The sequence below is a fragment of the Myotis yumanensis genome, unplaced genomic scaffold (genome assembly GCF_028538775.1).
Source record: "Myotis yumanensis isolate MYYU_CA2020_CCGP unplaced genomic scaffold, mMyoYum1.0.hap1 SCAF_12, whole genome shotgun sequence".
NCBI classification, from domain to species: Eukaryota; Metazoa; Chordata; class Mammalia; order Chiroptera; family Vespertilionidae; genus Myotis; species Myotis yumanensis.
The window spans coordinates 8,185,009-8,206,813 of NW_027223763.1; the positions used below are offsets into that span (position 1 = coordinate 8,185,009).

Genomic DNA, 21,805 nt, shown 5'->3' on the forward strand with positions numbered 1-21,805 from the left:
CACCACCCCGTGGGCTGGCACCCAACACGACTTAGTAATATTGGTCCTCCTGTTTCATTCTCTCTCCAGTGCCCAGCACCAGGCCAGGCACGGAGAGGGATCCAGGGAATGTTGCTGGATGAATGGCAATTGTAGGAATAAACGTGTGACCAGACAAATCACTTAATTAGCTAATAAATTAATGAAGGATAATGATTCCCTGGTCGGATTACACCGTACAAGACCCTTCTCCTGAGAAATAAAGGCTCTCCGGTAACCCGTGGTGGGTAGGCAAGGGGGTTTTTCTGGGTAATTAAATAGCTCAACTGCTAACATTAGCACATCGCGGTGACCATATGCCCCGGAATTTTCCGCACTGTGCAATTTCAAGGATGCTGCCCCCTAAGCCATTCCAGCACCCAGGAACTTCTCACACACCAACAACCAAACAGCATCTTCCAAACTGCCTCTCCTGCCCCCCAGTGTCACTAGAATGCTTGTACAGACCACTGTCCTTTTGAGAGTTTGGAAACGGTGGTCTTCATGCGCCTAACCTATAGATGACCGATGTCTGAAGAGCTGGGATGTCATAGAAGGAGGCGCAAACCGAAGGTGTTAGCTTGGAGTAAAAGTATTTTCTTTGCGTGGTTCCTAAATGTCATGCTGTCACCGTCAGGAGCAGACAGCTCCCACCCTGGTCCCCAGCCTCCACACAGACAAACATCTAGCCCCGTTTCCTCCTGGGTTAGCTAAGGAGCCTGGCATTTGAAACAAACACAAAAGGCCACTGAAATTCCTGCGGGAGACGAACAAAGGCAATGCCCGCCACTGAGGCAGGCACGCCACGTCTGCGCTTGAGATCCGGCTGTAACTGCATCCGCTGGGACTCAGCTGGACCTGCCCAGCTCCCGGGGTGGGCGCCCGCTCCCTGGCTCCCTGGCTGCCATGTGGTGCCCAGCGGGCCACCAGTTAGGGAAGCATTTCCTTCCAACCCGGGCGTCCCCGTTTTCTGGGCTGGGTGGAATGCGGAGTCCCACTTATCTGTCACACAGCAGTGTCTGTGCCTCGGAGCCTTGGGAGGGTTTAGCCCCTTCCCCTCCCTACGCAACCCCCAAAAGATATGCCCTCTAGGGAAGTGTGCTTGACAGAAAATGTAACTTTAAGACAAGGCACTTGCCTATTCCAACCCAAAGCCCCTCCTATACAGACACTCAGGAGCAGCCTGGGAAGAGAGGGGCAAAGGATGGAGACCCTGTGACCCTGGGAGGTACAAGCCCTTCTGGACTTACGTTCTCCCTACTTAGAATACTTGGCAGATGAGCCTTTCTCTGAGAAACCTTCTTTGCACAGAGGAGTCTGACAGGTACCGCTCAGCCCTTCACTGCCCGCTGGGAGGGGCACAGTTTGCTCACAGATTCAGGAACTTCAGATAAACATTCTCCGAGCATCCGGCCACTTAGCACTTTCCACCGTGAGCCAGGTGGTGCTGGGCCCCAAGGACACAGCTGTGGTTCACAGACCAGGTCTTCAGGTTCTAGTCTGGGAAGCCGATAACACACATAGGATGTCAGGGAAGGGGAAGGGCCCTGAAGGAAAATAAAGCCGGGCCAGGGAATGGGGGTGGGGGGAGGAAGGAGGGGCTCGTTCGGATAGGGTGGGTCTGGTGGGGTCCCCTTGGAGAAGTGACTGTTGTAGTGTCCTGAATAAAGGCTAGGAGCAGGTCATGGGAATGTGGGGGAAGGATTTTAGGAAGGAGGGACAGCAAGTGCCAAGGCCCTGGGGTGAGCGCATGCTTGGCATGTGTGAGGGAAAGTAAGGGGGCTCCCTGGCTGGAGCAGCGTAAAGCCACAGAAGGTACAGGGACCCCACTGCTCTTGCAATAAAGACCAAATCTCACCCAGGTCCGGTCGGACCTCAGCAGCCTTCTCTTCCACCTTATGCCTCTGTTTTCTGTGGCTGACACCCCGCCCAGGCCTTCTCTTAGATAAGACAAATGCTCTGTGCTCTTAGCATGATAACTCGTCACAGGCTGTTCCCTCCAGCTGCCCAGGAGGTCCCCTCCAGGCCCTGGGCCTGGCCACAGACTCACAGACCACATAACGGGCACATCAGATGGCAGCCTCTGCCCTACGACTCTTTAGACCCAACCCCCACATGCGGGTTCCTCCCAGCACTCACGCTAATGATACCGAAGCACCATATATCCTGGATTCTGTGTCTTTGTCCCATAAAATGGGCATACTGGTACTTACGTCACAGGATGGCTGGGAGGATGAAGGGGTCCATGAGAGGGTTATAGAACAGAATGTACCACGCGGTAAGTGCTCATACAAAGGACCTACTGACGGGCTCAACGGCTGAGGAAGTGGCAGGAGGTCCCTGGCTTCACACTGTCCGGGGTCTGCCCACGGCCCGGGCCCCTGTCCTGCTCCCAGCACCCCATCCCACAGCCCCACACACCCACTCACTCTGCGGTCTTCCTGCCCTCCACCCCTGCCCTCTCGGGTCTCCGGGCCTCAGGTCTCTGGCTCAGCTGCCCCTCCCTCCTGGACGTCCTCCCCTTCCCCAAAGATGCTTACTGCAAATCACCTACAAGGGCGTCGTGACACTCGTGTCCCCACCAGCTGGTGGCGGGTCCAGGGGTAGGGTTGTTAGAGGGTGTCTGGGCCAGCTCCCAGCACCATGCCTGACCCGGAATGTTGGGACGTGTTTCTTGAATGAATGAGTGAACGGACAGCCACATACCAGCCAGCGTGGGCGTGTCTGTTAACAAAACAGAGTCCACTGGACCGGCACAGCACCGAGTGGTCTGTGCTTCTGCAACGAGTTCTCAGCCACAGCCCAGGCCCAGGCGCCACCACCAGGGCCTTGGCTGGAGGCTGCAGCGTGGTCTGGCTGAGCCACGGGGCAGCCACAGACACCACGGAGACCTCAGGCTGGGATCGTCTCTAGGGGCCTCAGTCTCCCACTCTGGAAAGGGAGAGGCTTTCATGCTTTTGATGTTTAAGCGCCAGAACCTTTTCTTATACTAGCCCCCCCCCCACCCCAATAACATAACATTAACCATTTTAAAGTGAACAATCCGTGGCATTTAGCACATTCACAAAGTTGTGCAACCGCCACTCTACCGAGCTCTGAAACATTCCCATCGCCCCGAGAGGAGGCCCTGTGCCCCCCATGAAGCAGCGGCTCCCCTCTCCCAGCCCGAGACCCACCAATTTGCTCTCTGTCTCTAAACTTATGGATTCTGGATATTTCCTATAAGAACCTTTCCTTTAAAAGACTCTTGTGCAAAACCTCCTCGCATAAAACATGATGGTAGGCGCGCCGTGGCTGAAGGCAGGTGTGGGTCCCCCCGCACCCCCGTATCCTGGAACTCACGCCCCTCACTCACAGTGGCTTTTCCGGGAAGTCTATCCCAGGCCCTTTCCTTTCAGAATTCTAACCCTAACGTTGGAGTTCTAAGGCAAGTCACCCCAAACGGTGTCCGAGAATCGAGGGCCTCGAGCCTGATGTTACTGACCCATTTTCCGGATGAGGAAGTGGAGGCTGGGCCGGAGGGGGGTGACCGGCAGGCGCCGGACTGAAAGATCTCCCGGGCCTGCTGGTGCTCCCCCCGTCACCACACACACCACGTGGGCAAATGCCTGCAGAAGCCGCCTCAGGAGGGGCAGCCATTCCCTGGGGACAAGGATCTCGCCTCTCCCTCAGGAAAAAATGTCAGCCTGAGGGGATGCCACATGGCTTAGTCCATGCCAAGCCCGCATGGCCTCCCTCGGGCCTCTGCTCGGGGAGAGGGCCGCTAGCTCACTTCTGACCGAGAGCCGCCTGCCCCGCCTCGGGTGTATGACAGCCGCTGCTGTCAGCACAGACCTCTGATGGAGCTGGCGCCGCGCAAATAGCCAACGTGACATCTGCCTTGCTTAATAACGCACTGAGGCCGGTGCGGCTCTGGGAGCCTCCCGAGACCCTCCAACTCCAAGAGGTCGCACCACAAGGATGTGTCAGGCTCGCTGTGTCGCCTGGCAGGGGGAGGGTGGAGGGGAACGAGAAATACTGATTTCTAAACGTTTTCCAGGGGTGCCCAGGGCCACCTGACATTTAGATTTTGCCTCTTTCCAAACTGCTGCTGTCCCCACCCCGTCCATTTCGAGGGTCATTGATCACGGAAAGTACTTCAATGACACCCCCTTCGGCCTCGTTCAGGGCCTCACTGTGCAGGGGCACTGAGCTGACACGGACAAAGAGAGGACCGTGCGGCCCTGGGCGGGTCCTCAGTAATGAAACGCTTTCTACGGTGTCTTTCGTAAAAACGGGGGAGTGGGCGGCAGGCACGGACGAGGTGCCCCCCACACGCTGAGCGTTGTGTGTGCATCGCTTCACGTGGTTCTCCCGGCAGAGGTGAGTGACTGGCTCCTGAGTGGTGCCAAGGCGCACGTTCTTCACCGTGACTGCGGGCGAGGGCCTCTCCCTCGCCGGGCCTCAGTTTCCGTTTTCTTCTCTGGATCGTGAGCCAACTGAATGCCTCACCTGCAGCTTGAACCGATCAGAGCTGAAGGTCGTGTGTAAAGTAATTCCAGTTTCAAAGATGCTGGGGACGCAAGGAACAGAGAGGGCAGGCTTTGGGGGCCAATTCCAACTCTGCAGTGTACCTGCAGGGAGAACGGGTCTGAGGGACTCAACCCAGTAGCCCGGGCTCAGGAAGTTCTCGGTAAATGGCCCTCCGTGCACTAGGGTCAAGCGCCACCCCCCCCCCCCCCCCCCCCCCCGACCAATTTTGAAGTGTGAAGGTTAAACAACTCCAGGAAAATGCAGGCTCTGAGTGGCGGCTCCCCTCCCCCTCCCCTGGTCCGAATTCCTTCACACCCTGTGGATTTCCCACATAAAGCCCCTTTTTCTTTTCTATGAGGTCACCATCACGCAGATGTCTAAGAGAAAGAAAGAATGGCTCCATGCGGATCAAGGCCGTTGGAATTGAATGCATTTCAGATCCGGCTGCGCCACCACCTTTCAGTTCCCTGGGCCCCTCACTCGCCCCCTCCCCCCAGACAGAGCCCTCCCACCCCCACCCCACTGCGGGTTTGGAGGGGTGCGGTGATCCTGCCGGTGGATGCCAAGTAGCCTGGCTAGAAGACCGGTCCTTTGCCACCAGACCACCCGAGAAGTTGTCTGAGGAAAAATCCAGAATTGGAGACAGTGGCAGAGGCTGTGTGTGGGGGTCTGTTTCCACACAAGCGAGTCCTGTTCGAGGGACAGATGTCAAAATGCTCGTTCAAGTTCCCAACGTAAACATCACAGGAAATTACACCATCAACCGGTCTGCCCTAATGTCAGCTCCTGTCTGGGAGTCGGGCCTGAGAAGCCTGTTGGTCTAATTCGGTTTCAGCCAAAGGAAGGGACTGTGTGTATGTCGCCAGCTCCAAGAGTAAGGAGTGAAGCCACTGGCCTGCTTATTTTCTTTCTGAACTAACATTTTTTCCCAAAAAGCTACCTTGTCACGACCCAAGAGTTAGAAACGAGAAGATGGCCAAATACCAAAACGCCACTGAGGGTCCCCGGCCAAGCCTGGCTACCGGCTCACATCAGAGCAATTTCACAGACACTCGCAGGGCGCCCAGACCACCCCCAACGACTGCTGCACCCCAGCAGCCCTCCAGGTCCTCTGAGCTCCACGGCCTGGCGCCCTCCGAGGTGATGGCCAAGGGGCGGGCCGTGGCATGTGCACGCTGCTTCCTAAGAATGACGTTAGGGAAAAAAGAAGATAAAAATGTAGAAACAAGGACTATTTTTACCTCCCCAAATCACAGGCCAGACGGGAGAGAAATCCATCAATGCCAGAAATGTGGCTGAGCCTTCGCTCAAGATCTATTATTTCACACCTTAAATTAACGCATCTCAAAGCAATTTGCAAATGTTCATCAACTTGCGGGAAGAACGGGGAAGGGGGAGGAATGCCTTTTCCTCTCATCACCGGACGACACTCACAGGGGCACCACACCCCCCAAACCGCACGGGTCCTCACGCCAACCTTCCTTGCAAGTACCGTGTAGTATAAAGGGATGTAAAGGGAAATGAAGGAGGAAAAGAGACAGGCCCGGGGCTGAAATGGCCAGGGACAAGGCGCCGCTCAGAGCCGAGAGCCGGGCCCCCGGGAGGCGAGGCTCCACCATCAGGGGCCGGCAGGCTGGGCTCTTCCGCAGGGCAGGGTCCCAGCTTGCTTCTTTCCCACAGGAGCCCCGAGGTGCCAACCTGTATTTAATCTCGCATGACTCACCAGGGTCCTCCATTCTCCACCCTGTAGCTCCTTCTCTTGGTCTGACCGGAAAAGAGGAAGGGAATAGTCTTCTCTTTCTGACAATTGTTTTGACACTTCCCTCCTGAAAGCAATCTTTGGCACTTAGAGAGGAAAGAGAAATGTGAATGAACTGTAGCTCTTTTCTATCTGACAGCTCTGGCCCTGGGCGTTGGTCACCTACCCCAGAGAGGCCACGGGGGACAAGGACAGAGGGCGGCCTTCAGAAAGACCTCTCTGAGGACAGCTGGGCAGGAACCTAGCATGACTTAATCACTTGTGTTTTGTTTTTGTTTTTTTTTTTGTTTTTTTCAGCAGAAAAGCAGGACAAAGGCAGACAGACCTGGGTGAAGGTTATGAACTTCAACTCTGGAACCAGAGACGTGGATCCTGACTTTGCCATTTGCCAGTTTATGACCCTGCTCATGTTACCTAACCTCCCGTGTCTTCATCTTCCCCTCCAAGATCAGGATAACAATCCTGGACCTTTGCCCTGGGCCAGACACTGGACACAGCGACTGTCACTTTCCAGGTTCAGCGGGAAGAAGACCATGGGCTCTGCTCAGCCAAGATGGGTTCAAATCCAGGGTCAACCCACCGCACATGAGCACATGACCTTCAGCACGTCGTTGAATCCATGTGTGCCCCAGGCTCCCCATCTGTAGAATGGGTATCCTCATCGTTCCCATCTCACAGTGATGGTGAGTCGATTGGGTGAAATAAGGTGCTAAAAGGACCCTGGCTGGCAACCGGTATGCGCCCAATAAACCAACAGCGGCCATTAGTTGCAGTGCTCCTTTCATAATATTATGTACAACATTTCATCTCTCTGAGCCTCGGTTTTCTCACCTGTAAAATGGAGATAATAACCACCTCACTCATGGTGAAAATTAAATGAGTGGATGTGTGTAAAGGCACTCGGCACCCAGTCTGTGCCCCTTTGCAAGGCAAATGTCACACTCCTGATGCTGGAAAAAGGATCGGTGGGAAGTCAGACAGGTGACAGGATTCTGCTCCTACCTCCTCTTAGTGGTCCCAGGACACGGCTCGACCTCTCTGGGCCTCAGGTTCCTTGTGCAGATAAAACCAAAATCTGCAGCATGACTATTGGGAGGGTTATGGGCACACAGTGGGTGCTCCATAAATGTCACTTCCCTCCCCTTTTCCCTGCTCCTTCCTCGCTCAGGGCCACCAAAAGTGCCACTTGGCAAAGTCAGGAGCACCTTTTCTTGAAACCTGAACAGCCCTGGACCCAGACCAACCCAGGCTTAAGTCTGAGACTTTAGTTTGTGGAGATAGAAACTACTTTGTAGTCATTTTCGAAGCAGACAGGACGGCCGAGGCTGACAAACCACAGGGACCATTTTAAATCCTGGGCCTTTCTTCTGGGAAGTTAGGCAAGAACCTTCCCAAATGTTTGCCCGTGGGGCTCTCTGCCAGGGAGTGACTCATCCACAGCTCCCACAGGCGTATTTTATTTGGGGGTGGGGGATGGAGGGAGGGCCCGGCCTTGATGGGGGGAGGGGAGGCAGCACTTCCAGCAAACCCAGAGGTGGTTTTTTTTTTCTTTCTTCATTTTTTTAAGACAAAAAAAAGAAAAAGAATGTGGGTCCTTTTTGTTTCCTTCCAGGTTTTGTTTGCTGAAAGAAGACGTCCAAAGTTCACTCGGCGAGCTGCTGAGTGGGGAGCAGGCACTTCCAGCCGCTCCGCATCCCTTTCAATGAAATTCTTCTTCCATGAACGCCATGGTTTTCAAATGTGCCTCGAGGTTCCCCTGCACATACAGCGAGCGCCGCAGACGACATTTTCCCTCAGAAAGGCAGGCTGAACTTCGACAATTCAGAGAAACTAGGGGGCTCCAGAGCTTCTAAAGTTTGCCTTAAAGCAATTAAGACTTTCGACTGGAGAGATTTTCCACATGCATACAGCACAAAAGAACTGTCAGTCAAAACGGCGGGGACAGAGCTGGGAAGGGGGTGTCCCAAGCCTGCTGGGTCGATTTGTTACTGTCCTGGGGGCTCTGGGAGGCCCGGGCTGGATACAAACAAACCAGAGGAGTAGCTTTCTATTTAGCAAGGTAGGCAGAGAGCCGCCCAGACCCAGCGTCTGGGGACCCCTGGTCTCCCCAGGGCCAGCCTTGCTCCACCCCCCCACCCCCCCAGCCCCCACCAGGCCTAGGGAAAAGGTTAAAATTAGCCAGGGTCAGAGAGGGACAAGAACAAAGCTAGGGGACCCAGCAGGCTATCTAGGAAGAACTGGACACAGGTCCCCCAGTGTCAGGCCCACCGCAGCCCGGCCGCCTGCTCCTCCTGGAGCCCCTGAGGGTCCGGCCAGTGACCCTGCCAAGACTGGGCTCTGAGGCCACCCCTCTGCCAGACCCAGCCAGGCTCTGTGGGTCTGACCTCTGGCCCCCTCATTCACCAAACAAGGCCTGGCACCAACTGGGTGACCACGCCAGGCCTGCTCCTCTCCACGGGCTCCCTGGCATTGGGACCAGGCGGGCACATCACACAACAGTCCTGGTGGGCGCGAACGGGGACCCTCAGCCTTCCTAATAAACATTTCTGCACACTCCTGTGCACTAATTACACACTCCCAGCCACACATGAACACTTTTGTTCTCAGAGGCGCATGAATACCCGCACCAATCACTTGCGAACGGTCACACACGTGTCCTCCCTGAACCCACACACACTCGGTCACAAAAGTGAGGTCTTAGCTGAAGCGCTTGGCACATAGTGAACGCTCAGGAAATGGATCAATGGGAGCCATGTCCATACCCGTCCCCCCTCCCCCATGCACCCCAAGCCACACGAGCCAGGCACCCCGCCGTGCACACGCACCAACTCTGCCCGAGGCACCAACGCACACTCCTGCGAACACAGCCCGGGGGGCAGACGGACACGCACGGTCGGGCGCACGGCCGCGGACACGCTACACTCAGCCTCCCGCGCTCACACGTGCCCCGACCTCACCCGCGCACACCCGCCGGCTCTCCCCCGCGGAGCCTGGGGCGCGCGCCGCGCGGGCACGCGGACCGCCCTCGGCCCCAGCGCGGGTGACGGCCCGCGGCCCGGCCCCCCGCCCCTGCCCCGGCCGAGGGCCCCTCCAGCTGGGTCCCGGCCTCAGGCCACTCACCGGCGCGGCGGGCTCAGCTGCCGGCGGAGGACGGCGCGGGGCGGGCCGGGGCCGTGGGTCCGACAGGAGTTGGCGGCGCCGCGGCCACACGCTCGCCCGCCCGCTGTTCCGCCGCCGCCTGTGCGGGCCGCGCGCGCGCTCCCGCCCCTCCCCGCCGCGGGGCCGCGCCGCCCCCTGCGCTCGTGCGCGCGCGCCACGCAGGCTCGGGGGGCGCCCGGGCTGCCGCCTCGCCACGCTGGGTCCCTCCAGGCTCCCAAGAACTTTGGAGGGCCGGGGGCTCGCTCAGCCCAGCCGCCCCTCCCCATTTCAAAGAGAGGGTAACTGAGGCCCGAACTCAGGCGGCGAGTCCCGCCAGCATCTCCCCTTTTTCTGGGGCTCTGGACACCGAGGGCTAGGTCTGCAGGGGCCCCCCCATGGACGCCTCCCTGGCCTCCTTGGGCACCCCTCACCTAACAGTGCTCCCATGACAGCCCTGGGATTACGGAAACGGGCCAGTCAACAAGCGTTTATTTTGTGCCTGCTGAATGCGGGGCTCTGCTCCCTGCCCACCAAGTGCCAGCATCTCCTCGTCTGGAGTTCCCCACTTGCTGTGGACCCCAAGACCAGTCAGAGTCAATGAGCAGACGTTTCTGGAAGAAGGAAGACTCCACTAATCAATGTTTAACACCCCCTCTAAGGAGACAGAGTCTCCGCGGGGGGCCAAAGCCACAGCTCAGTTCCCAGCTTCACTTCCTCAGGTGACCCCTCCCCCCACAGAAGCGGCAGCTCCTGGCTGAACGGTTCCTGTTTCCACACTTGCTGCTTCTCCACATGCAAAACTGTGCTGTGTCCCCCAGCAGGGTGGAATCCCGGATGCCAGCTGCCCAGCTTGGGCACAGGGGGATGCCCACTGGGCCTCATTTGCCCAGTGAATGAACGAGCTTCAACTGGCTATGATCTGTGACAGTAATGCCACAAGTTGAGCACCTACTGTGTGCCAGACTCTGCCAGCCTTGTGGTGTTCAGTCCCGCAGCCATTCTATGAAGGAGGTATTATGTTACTTTTGTGCCCATTTTACAGATGGGTTAAATGAGGCTTAGAACTGAAACTTAGAAAACAAATTCTCTTGCCCAACGCCTCCCAGCTGGTAAGTTGTTGAGCTGGAAGCTGGACCACAGACTGTCTAATTCCAGTGCCTGAGCCCATTCCCCTCTCACGGACAGCATAGCTCTGGGCCGCTGGTATGAGAAGGGGCAGACCAGGCAGCAGCCGGTCCAGAGGAGCCGGCCCAGTCCCAGCCCTTCCACTAGCCAACAGGGACAGAATGGATCATTCTGCAAATTGGTTAGCTGTTCAGTTGGGGATCTGTTTACAACCTCACTTCACAACAAATATCAGATAGAGTGAAAAGTTAAATATAAAAGATAAATATTGCAAAAAATAACAGAAAGCTAACAGTATATATAAAAAAAAAAAAACTAGTGTGTTGCAGTGTTACCAGCGGTCAGTGATACTGGCTATGTTTGTGCAACAAACATTAGTTCATTCATTCATTCATTCATTCATTCTTCACCTGACATGTATGTCTGAGCACCTTCTACCAATCAGGTACTATTCTAGGCACTGTGTCATGAACAAAATATAGCACAACCTCTTGATGGGCTCCAATCTGGAGGTGGGGTTAGGGGGAGAAAAATATCTGGCATTCGAGATAATAAATTTGGGGAGAAAATAAAGCAGGGAAGGGGTAGCAGGTGCTGGGAGAAGGCCTTCCCAATGAGGCCCAGAGAGGTCAAGCAACATGCCCCAGGTCACACAGGCAGCCATAATCAGCAGAGACGGGTCTAGCTGCAGGCCAGCTGACGGCTGCTGCTGAGTGTCAGGGGAGTAATGAACTCCTGTCCACACCCCCTCCCACTTCCTTTTGGACTATAATTCAGAAACAGGTGTGGGTGGGGCATTTGCGGGAGACTGCTCGAGACTGGAGGGTTCAGCAGCAGCACGTGGGGGAGGAGGGGAGAAGTCACCTCCACCCATTTCCCTGGCCTTCCTCCTCCTCACCCCAGTTTCCTTTCCTCTGGCCAAGTCCCAGCTCCTGGTGACATGCTGGGGGAAAAGTCAGATTAAATTCTGCCCAGAGACCCTCCAAAGCTTGCACTGCCCCCACTACCTTGGCGAGGGCAGGGGGTGGAGGGAAAAGGTTCCGTACAACCCCAGCCTCAATCGACTTTTGTTTTTAACTCAAAGGGATTTTCAGCAAGTCCCCAGATGAGTCACCACGAAGAGGTGCTTCGCAAAATGACTCCCAGAATTCGAATCGCCGTCTCCCTGTGCGTGGCGCCTGACACTCTCCCTCCCACGGTGGCATTTGTGAATCTGGTCTGGGAGGAAGGCTCTCTCTGTCCATCCCTAGAGTTTCAGGATGAAGCCTGTCGGTTCATTATTTCTCTGCATTAGGGGAAGAGAAACCACCCTCGCCGGGCGCCTTCTCCCTGCCCGGCTCAGTGAGACACTTCATTCTCATACGTCCCTCGAGAGGGGTCATGCTTTCTGTTTTACAGATGAAGGAGCTGAAGTCAGAGACGTACAGCCAGGATTGGAACCCGGGTTTCCCCGAAGCCTGTTTGTTGTCAGTATTTGGGGGGAGGAGGAGGTTGAGCATGAAGTACCAGAATCCCACCGTCTTCCTTGGAAGGTCCTCTGTCCCAAATGTCATGCTGCCACCTTCCCAATGTCAGGAGATTTGGGGGGGATAGACCTGGTTTGCCCAGGAAGCCTCTTTGGTCCTTGCCGTCTGGCCCGGGTTATTAAGAGCACCCCCTTTCACTCCCCGCGCCTCTTGGTTTGGATGGTCAACTTCAGGGTCACCCTGGTTGCTTACAGAGGTCATTGCATTGGGGGACTCGGATTTGACTTTATATCTGATGCAGAATGGGGGCCTCTTCTCTGCAGGGCCTTCTCCACGTCCTGCCGTCTGGGTGCCGACCCGGAACTTTCGCAAGAGTCACGGCTCCTCGGGAGCAGCAAACCCAGCGGCGGGAAGGACTGCCTCCATCCCAGGCTGCCCTTCACTCCTGGTGACCCTGGGCCAGCTTCCCGACTGGCCAATGCGAGTGGGTCTCCAAAAGTCCCGTAGACCTTGACCTTCTAGGATTTCCCGTTGTCCAGTGCATGCTGGGAAACCAGCTGAGTGTTTTGGGAAAAGCAGGGGATGCAGGAAGCCAGTCCCTCCATGCCATCCGATGGTTCGCTTTTTCAAACAGCAAACCTCCTTCTAGCTATTTTAGTTTTTTTCAATAATTTAGTTTGTTTTTTGAATAGATAATACTTGCCCACAATTCAAAATCCAAACGGTGTAGAAGGGCACATAGTAAAAAGTTTCCATCCCACCCCTGGCTCGCAGCGACCTCCGTCTCTCCCTCGGCAGGAAGCAGTGTCGACAAGCACTCTCCGTCCCCAGACGCTGTTTGGTGTGTGTGTGTGTGTGTGTGTGTGTGTGTGTGTGTGTCTATGCACGTATATGTGTGTATTGTTTCTCTTATTTTTTTTGCAATTTGGAACACAAATTCTGGGCCCGTCAGATGCCTCCTTAAATCGTGTTGTAGACAAATCGGTTAACCTCTCCACGCATCAATGTTCCTTCTCACCTGTAAGCCTTCTCACTGGGGACATTGATCCCCACATCACAGAGCTGGTGCCTGGCTCCCTGTCCGACCGAGATAATCTGTTTGTTCATTTATTTATTCACCTGGTCAGTGATCGTTTCCTTTGACATGAGTAACAAGGTAGCCATTTCATCTATTGTCCAACCCAAGAGGCTTCTGCGAGTGAAAGGGGCCACTATTATCAATGCTGCTGGGACAGCAGGTGCAGGAAACCATTTACTGTCTTCACTAGCTGAGTATAGACAGAGACCCCCAAAAGCTAGTAACCTTTGAAGTCCTAGCAAAGGTCAGGGCTGTGCACCACCCAGTTAATTTAGACACCACCCAGTTAATCTAGATATTGGTAGCTGAAGCAACCTCCCTACCTTTAATCATGTAAATAGCTGAAGCATCATCCCCACCTTAGTTCACTGAATTCCTTAGATTCTTGTGTAGATCCTTGTTGATTATTGTTGATCAGATATTTTGCCTATTTCTGGAAATTGTCTACCAATGAGCTAATCCATGTGTCATTCAAACCACCTTACCCTAGGGCTACCCCAGATCAAATAAAAGGTTGGAGCGGCCTGAGCATCGGTGGAAGTCCTTCTGGACTTGCCCGCCTGGTCCCCCAATATTTCAAAATTATCTCGTGTCATCTCTCTCTCATTTGTGTGCGGCCCCTCTTTCAGATACCGAACCCTACTCCACGCAGAACTTGAGGGAAACATACTCGACAGCAGGTGCAACCCATTGACTGTATTTCTCCCCAAGGTGTTCCCCTTGGCTTTGGTGGGGGGCAAGTGAGGGGCCCGAGGCGCCTTCCTGAGACTCCTGGAGCATGTGGCTAAGGTGAGGCTCCTCTGGGCCTGAGGCCTCCCTGCACGCCCCATGGGGCTAGCTGCTCTCAGAGCAGGTGAAGGGAGGCAAGGGGCCCTCTGGATTTAGGGCCGATGGCACCATCCATCTATGAACCCCAGATCCCATATGTGAAGGAAGGCACTTGGTTGCTGGGTTTCCCAGTCCTGCCCCTGGTTTTCTGGGAATGGGTGTGGTTTTTCCAGGCATCAGGACATGCCGGGCTCATCTTGGGGGTGAGGGGAGAAGGAACCAGATGGAGATTGGCAAACAGGGCTCGGAGCAGAGAGGAAGATGGAGAACGGGGAATCAGAGAAAGTTTGATTAGTTTTCTTTGAGAAGGCGCTTGCCAGAACTAATATAATATTGAATGTCAACTGTAATGAAAAAATTTGTTAAAAAAAAAAAAAGAGTAGGCGTTTGCCAGGGTCTGGGCTCTGCCCCTCCCTGCCCCAAGGAGGGGCAATGAGGGGCTAACACATCATCAAAAGAAAATCCATTTTCCCTTATTCAATGATATTCTGAGGGACCTGCTTTTGGGGGAATAGGGGTGGAAGAGCTCACCAGAGGAGAGGCACTGCGTGGGGGGCTCCAGAACCCCTGAAGAAGGAGGCACGTGTGGGTGCTGCTTGATTCTGCACCACAGGCGTTGGGCTCTGAGCAGAGTTGCTCAGGCAGCCCCCTGGCATAGGCGATATTCTGACCCCACACATTCCACCTAAAGCCATTTGCCAAATACCATACCCCATGCTCTGCAGTCAGAACTGGCTCGGGCCCAGGGGATGGCAGAAACCCAGCCTTGGGGCCAATCAGACCAGGTTCAAAGCCTTGAACAAGTCCCCTCACCAACCAGAGCCCCAGTTTTCTCACTGGGAAATCGGAGGTGATAACATCTTCCTCACCAGGTTATGGTTCGAAGAGACTAAGCCAGCACCGGCTGAACGTAGTATTAATATCAAGTGTTTATCAGCCTCAGAACCTGCACCTTACATGCTGCACATGTCATTCCATTCATCATCCCAACAAGCCTCTGTGGTGGGTGCCAGAGTTAGCTCCCTTGACAGATACCCATACAGCTGGGCATTTGCCTCAGTTTCCCTGCATGGCAGGAAGGCCCAGAGAGGGAAAGTGACCTGCCTACGGCCACGCAGCTGGGAAATAGTGAAGCTGAAAGTTATGCCAGATCTTCAGATACATTTAGCTGACGCAGCTAGCCCCAGAGCCTCATCTGTAAAATAAGCATAATGATACCATGAGTCACTTCCTACTTCTGGCAAATCCTACATTATTGGCCTTTATATATAAAAAAAAAAGTCCCCGATTCGTGGTGTTTGCTAATTTCCATGGTGTAAAGTACTCCCACCATGGCTGATGTAAAGCTACCAACAACTGCCTTGAAACTCCCAAATATTTAACAACCAGCTCTATTTAGCAGTCGCCTTCTCGCCTGCCAGTGCAAGTCAGCTCTAGCACCTAGCTCACTACTCCCCCCTCTCCCCTCCCTAGGCCCCGATCTCAGCGCTTTAAGATTGAGTTTTCCTTTGCTAGGGAAGAAGGAAGGCAGGACTGAGTACCTACTGTGTGCCAGGAACTATGCCGCTGCCTGCAAACCTAGGACCTCCTTTAATCTTTACAACAACCCTTCAATGAAGGTGTTATGATCCCCATTTAACAGGTGAGAAAACTGAGGCACAAAAGAGTAGCAACCACTGGCCAAGGTCACCCAGAAAGTAAATGGCAGAGTCAGGATTCAAACCCAGCCTGCCTGACTAGACCCTTGCCACTGAAAGAGGCTGCATCTTACAAGGTCTGGGTCTGACCCAGCAATTCATGGCCCCTTTCGGGCCTCAGTTTCCCCATATGTAAGGTGAAGGGATGGAAGTCACAATTTTAAGACGAATCCTTGAAGGGAAGAATTTCACATGTTTACCAGGGAGAGGTGTGCAGGAAGGGCATGCAACTGTACCTGGGACACATGTACTTGGGGGCCATGCAGTGCTGGGACCAACCTGGATTTGAACCCCAGGCCCTCCACTTCCTAGCTGTGTGACCCTGGGCTAGTAGCTTCACCTCTCTGGTTGTTTTGGTCTTGCTGGTAGTCTGCCCGGTTGTCTGGAAGTGAATGAGCAGTGAAGGGTCCCCAGTGTGGAAACCTTCGCACCCGATAGACCTGGCACAAGTCCCTCTACCCTTCCAAAGTACCATGACTCCTCTCCTTCTCCAGCCCCCATCTCCCCAAGTGGATTTAGCAAAAGCCTATGCTCTTTGCTCCCTGGTCTGGGATTCCAGAGCAGCTGAAAGAGGGAAAGGCCTGAGGTTTCTGTTTTCATCGAAGGCAGAAGCCAAGCCCCACCCCTGCTCCCCCACCCATCTGGGCCCACCTCCCTCAGCCCTGCACCGGCTGGTTGGTCTTCTCAGGTTTCTGAAAGCCTGTGTTCCCAGAGGAGGCATTAAGGATGGAGGAATGCAGGCCCGGGTGTGAGGGTTTGAGGGGGCTGTGCAGAGAAGCTGTCTGGGGGAGAGCCCCCCTCCACCCCGCCAGCTGCGTCCCAGCCCAGCCCCCACTGAGAGGAAGAGAAAGGAAGCAGAAAGGAAACTAATCCAGCTGCTCTCAGAGGAGTTCCTGAGCTCTAGGTTCAGATTCTTGTGTGGGGAGGGGAGTCGGGGGGGGGGGGGGGCTCAGACCACGTGGAGAGGATGAAGGAATTGGTTAGTTTGGGGCCTTGAGACCATGGTGGACGGTGGACGGGGTCCGTGCAAGGGCGTCGGTTGGTGAACATGGAAGGGGCCAGATATTTACCACGTAACTACTGCTTCTGAACCCTCCTTACCGGTATAACCCAGCTATAATTGGGCCTTCTTGCTCCCAACCCAAGACACACCTCAGCAGGGAGTCACATCCAAGAAAGAAATGAAGCCACTCACCAGCAAGCAAAAGCATGAAATTGAAAGAAAAAAAAAAAATCCAATCCAAATCCAACCCCCAAACTGCTGCAAAGCAAAGTAACTCTTGACAGAAGTTCTTCGGGGCGGCCCGGCCTGCGGAAACCTCCTAGCTGCGCCGTTGCCCTCGCTCAGAGGTTGCCTCATATGGCGTCTGCTCCGGTCTTTCCTGGCCTGTCTCGCTTTGATTTCTGCATCTCCTGCATCACCAGGGGGTCAGAAACTCCGCTTTCCTCAGGATGGCCCTGGCTTATGGCTGCTTATTACTAATCACACCCCGATTCGTGCTCAGACCTGTCTGGACAGAACAGTAAATGCGATGGCTCCCTCTTCGCTCTCCACTGAGCTCCAGTGGCAGCAAGGCTCTGCCAGGAAAAGACACCCTTGGAGGGTGAGGGAGGGAGCAGGACGGCTCCACTTCCATTGTCTTGTCTGCAGCACCCCAGGGTTTTGGCCTTTTTTCCTACAATGCTGACCTAGCCCATCTATGGATGAGGAAATGAAGGCCTGAATGTAACCAGTGCCCAGCATCAAACGTGTCGTACATCCCAAGGTGGAGACTCAAACTCAGCTCCGCCTGAGTCCCCATCCCTCACGTTTCCCACGAGGCCAGTAGGATGCCTGGCAGGAGAGGATCAGGGTGGCACACCATGAATTTGCAAGGGAGAAATCAACAGGCTCCTTCATGCTGTCTAGGGAGACCCTGAGGCCCAGAGGGGGATTGTGCTTTACTCAAAATCACACAGCTTAAAAAACGGTGGTACATCTACACAATGGAATACTACGCCACTATAAAGAAGAAAGAACTCTTACCATTTGCAACAGCATGATGGAACTGGAGAGCATTATGCTAAGCAAAATAAGCCAGTCAGAGAAAGATAAATATCACACGATCTCACTCATATGTAAGATATAATGATCAACATAATTTGATGAACAAGAATAGATCCAGAGACAAATGGTAGGGGAGGGGGAGGTTAGAGAGCAACCAAAGGACTTGTATGCATGTATATCAGCATAACCAATGGACACAGACACTGGGGCAGTGGGGGCTTGCCTGGGGTGGGAATGGCTGGGGAGGGGTGTCAATTGGGGTAAAAGAAGACAAATGTAAAACTTTAGACAATAATAATAATAAAAAAGATCACACAGCACAGACGCGGCAGAGCCTGTGCTAGAACCAACCTCCTAAGCAGACAGGAAGCCTGGGTGCCCCCCAGGGGTCTGGAGAGAAAGCCAAGGAGCCTGGGTCCCCAGTGTCTCCACCTCCTTCTGTGTTGGTCCCACCCATGCAATGACTGTCTGCCTCAGTTTCCTTGTCCACTAGACCCTAGAGCCCTTGACCAAGTCTCTCCTCTCGGCCCATCCTTGCCAGACCTCCTCCCAAGAGCGAGGAGCCTGGACCCCTGCCCCGAGCATCCCCACTGCCCCAGTAGATGCTGTGGGCCTGGGATGGGCATCGTGTTCAGACACTGGAGCCCTTATCCCTCTGCAGTGCCTGTTTACCAGAGTCACTGCCATACCAGAAGCGTCCTAACCGTGTCACCGAAACTTAGTTTGGGGTTCAAGATCCTGTCTTCTCCACCTCGTCCCCTACACACATCCTATGCCCCGGCCACCCTGCTCTAAGCCATGCTGCTCTAAGCACACCGGCCTTTTCTGCTGGTCAGGCCTTGGCTCATGCTGTTGACTCTGCCTTGAGTGCACTTCTCCCCACCTGCCTGAAGAACTCATATTCATCTGTCAGGCCCCAAAGCAAACGTCCCTTCCCAGGACATTCATAATCACACCGATGGGTCCTATGGCGTTTACAGCTGGTATCCTTTCTGACTGGTCATGACTGTGACATGCAGGTTGTTAAATATTTAGATTCTCCCCCAGCGACTCCCCCTATGAAATCTTCCCTGACCCTAGGCGGGGTCCTCCTTCTGTCCCCTGGGGTCCCTCTGCTGCAGGGGTACGGTGGGGTCCACTGGCTGCCTCCCCCTGGACGGTGAGCTCCCAGAGGGCAGGGCCCAGGGCTGGTGGTTCATCATGGTATCTGCCCAAGCAGGTGTGCCAACACTTTGGGCACAGGTTTTGCTGCCTGGAGGGACTGCCGGGAGCCGGAGCACCAGGAAACCTCACACAGCTCCCATTCCCTGATGGGGGTTGGAGGGTGGGGGCGGTGCTTTCGATGGGCTCTCGCATTGAATATGTGCTCATGTCAGCTCACCCCTTCCATCTGAATAGTATCAGTCCCATTTCACAGATGGAGAAACCAAGGCACAGAGAGGGGAGGAAACTCAGCCAAGTAAGTGATGGGACTGAGACTCGAACCCAGGTCTAAACCTGAAGTGTCTCATGCAGTCTCTGAATCCCACACAGTCCTGTTGGGGCGAGGGCAGTACCAGCCTGAGGGACTCTCCCCGGGCCTGCCAGGCCTCTGCTCAGGACAGTGGGGGAGGGCGATGAGCAGACCTACTCCACCCCCCTGCAGGGGCCCCGGGCCAGGAGGGCCACATAAGACGAACTGAACCTTTGCTCTGAGCCGCCTTCTCTGGCCTCCAAGTCAGGCCTTGCCTTTGGCTGCCCTTGGCGTCAATTCCACACAAGGACACCAGGAAGCAGTTCTGCAAAAAGATGAGGGACTTTCCAGGACAAACCAAAGAGTGTAGACACAAGTGACCTTCCCACAGGGTCACACTAGCACTGACCGCCTGGGTCCCCTCTGTCGCCGGTGCTACCCACACGTCTGACTCCTGTTGCTCTGAAGGGGACTTCAAGGTGACTTGGTGGAACTGGCCCTGAGCCTCGAGTCATGAGACCTGGGTTCAGATTCTGGCCCTGGCGTTTAACTTGCCCTGAGACACTTTCCCCTTTTGACCCCTGCTGGCTTTGTAAAGTGAGATGGTTGGGAAAATGAAATGGAACAACAAGCACGGAGTTCCCTCTACAAATGGGGATGGAATCGGAGTCTGAAACATCCCTGTCCCTCCGGAGGCAGTCCCTGGCCGCCTTCCCTGCAAATCTGGGTAATCCACAGATTCCCCAGGTAAAAGCACCACTGCCCCTTGCTTAGGTCACCTGGTTTGACCTTCAGGCTCTGTGGGTGGGGAAAGCACGGCCTTCCTCTTGAGCCTTCTCCTTTCAAGCCCACGTGGGAGGGCCTGTCTGCTTGCGGATGAGCTTATGGCTCGGGAGAAAGTCCCTGTTTTCTGAAAACCATGGAAATCCGAGTCCTGCCACCTCCACCTCCACTCGGTTTGGACTCGCTTTTCAGAACCTGGCTGAGCTGCAAAGCCAATATATGCAAATTCCAATTGATTGAACACAAAAGTCACACCTGAGGATTCACTGCTGGTGCATTTAAGTAGTCGGCTTCCCTGTGTTAAATGGGTCTCCTATAGAATTTCAAACTGCACGCAACTTTCCAGACGCCTCCGTAGAGCCAAATAAAGTAGGGCCTGCCTGAAGTCCTACCACGTTCTGGACGCTCCCCGAGCAGGCATTGCAACTGGAAACTTCTCCCCTGAGCTTCACAGATCACCGAGCCAGCTCCCAGCCAGACTCTTGCCTGCCACTTACGGGGGCAGCTGATCTCCACTTTCCAATCAGAGACACCGAGGCCCTCAGGTGGAAGAGGCTCCCACAACTTGTCTCTATGGATTGGCCAATTCTGAACCTTTTACATAAATGAAATCACACAATATATGGCCACTGGGGACAGGCTTCTTTCACTTACGATGTTTTTAAGGTTCGATCATATTCAGCATGAATCAATACCCCGTTCTTTTTTATGGCCACATAATATTCCATTGTGTGGACGTACCACATTTTGCCTATCCACTCATCAGTTGATGGACATTTTATTTTATTATTTTTTTTAAACATATTTTATTGATTTTTTACAGAGAGGAAGGGAGAGAGATAGAGAGTTAGAAACATCGATGGGAGAGAAACATCGACCAGCTGCCTCCTGCACATCTCCCACGGGGGTTGTGCCCGCAACCCAGGTACATGCCCTTGACCGGAATCGAACCCGGGACCTTTCAGTCCGCAGGCCGACGGTCTATCCACTGAGCCAAACCGGTTTCGGCCATTTTATTTTATTTTTAAATATATTTCTTTATTGACTTCAGAGAGGAAGAGAGAAGGGGCTGTGGTGGGGGGGGGGGGGGTGGGGGGGGGGAGTTGGGGAGGGAATACCAATGGGTAGGGGTTTCCTTTTGGAGTGACGAAAATGTTTGGGAACTAGATAGTGAAATGGCTGCATAACATTGTGAATGCCTTAAACCCTTGAATTGTTCACTTCAAAGGGGTTTCAATGGTAAATTTATGTTGTGTGCATGTTACCACAAACACACACACTGCACACTGCAAGGGAGCATCACCTCTCGGAGCCGGCCTGCACTTGCACACCCGGGCAGTGAGCGCCTTCTCACATTTTGGACCCTGGGCGCCCACCGTCTCCCCCTCCCCCTGGTCCCGAGCCTCCATGGGTAAGAGAATCCGTGTTTCCTCTGGGACTTCTCCTCTGCCCACAGCTTCCCTGGAGAATCCCTTCTTTGGCAGTTCAGTCCATGGACTGATGGAAATCAGGACATTTGCTATAAAAGCGGCAGAGGTAGGGAATTAGGACTCGGGATTGCTTGGGAACAGCCATTACTCATTGGAGAGAAGAAAAACTAAGGAGAAAGGAAAGGGAGAGGGAAGGAGAAAAATCGCTAAGCTCACTTTTTATTTTATTTTATTTATTTTTTAAATATATTTTATTGATTTTTTACAGAGAGGAAGGGAGAGAGATAGAGAGTTAGAAACTTCGATGAGAGAGACACATCGATCAGCTGCCTCCTGCACATCTCCCACTGGGGATGTGCCCGCAACCCAGGTACATGCCCTTGACCGGAATCGAACCTGGGACCCTTCAGTCCGCAGGCCGACGCTCTATCCACCAAGCCAAACCGGTTTCGGCTAAGCTCACTTTTTAAA

The 21,805-nt window shown here is 54.3% G+C and overlaps 1 protein-coding gene across 2 annotated transcripts in view; it reads right to left on the reverse strand.

The window, feature by feature from the left end:
- Positions 1-21,805, reverse strand: part of NEK6 (NIMA related kinase 6) — an 82,580-nt gene that overhangs the window by 58,800 nt on the left and 1,975 nt on the right. Inside the window, exon 1 of one of the 2 annotated variants that reach the window (XM_070430706.1) lies at positions 9,410-9,517. The exons of the other annotated variant lie outside the window; for it this stretch is intronic. The gene's annotated coding sequence lies outside the window, so the exon portion shown is untranslated. Of the gene's footprint in view, positions 1-9,409; positions 9,518-21,805 lie in introns of those variants that run through there. 2 annotated transcript variants of the gene reach the window in all.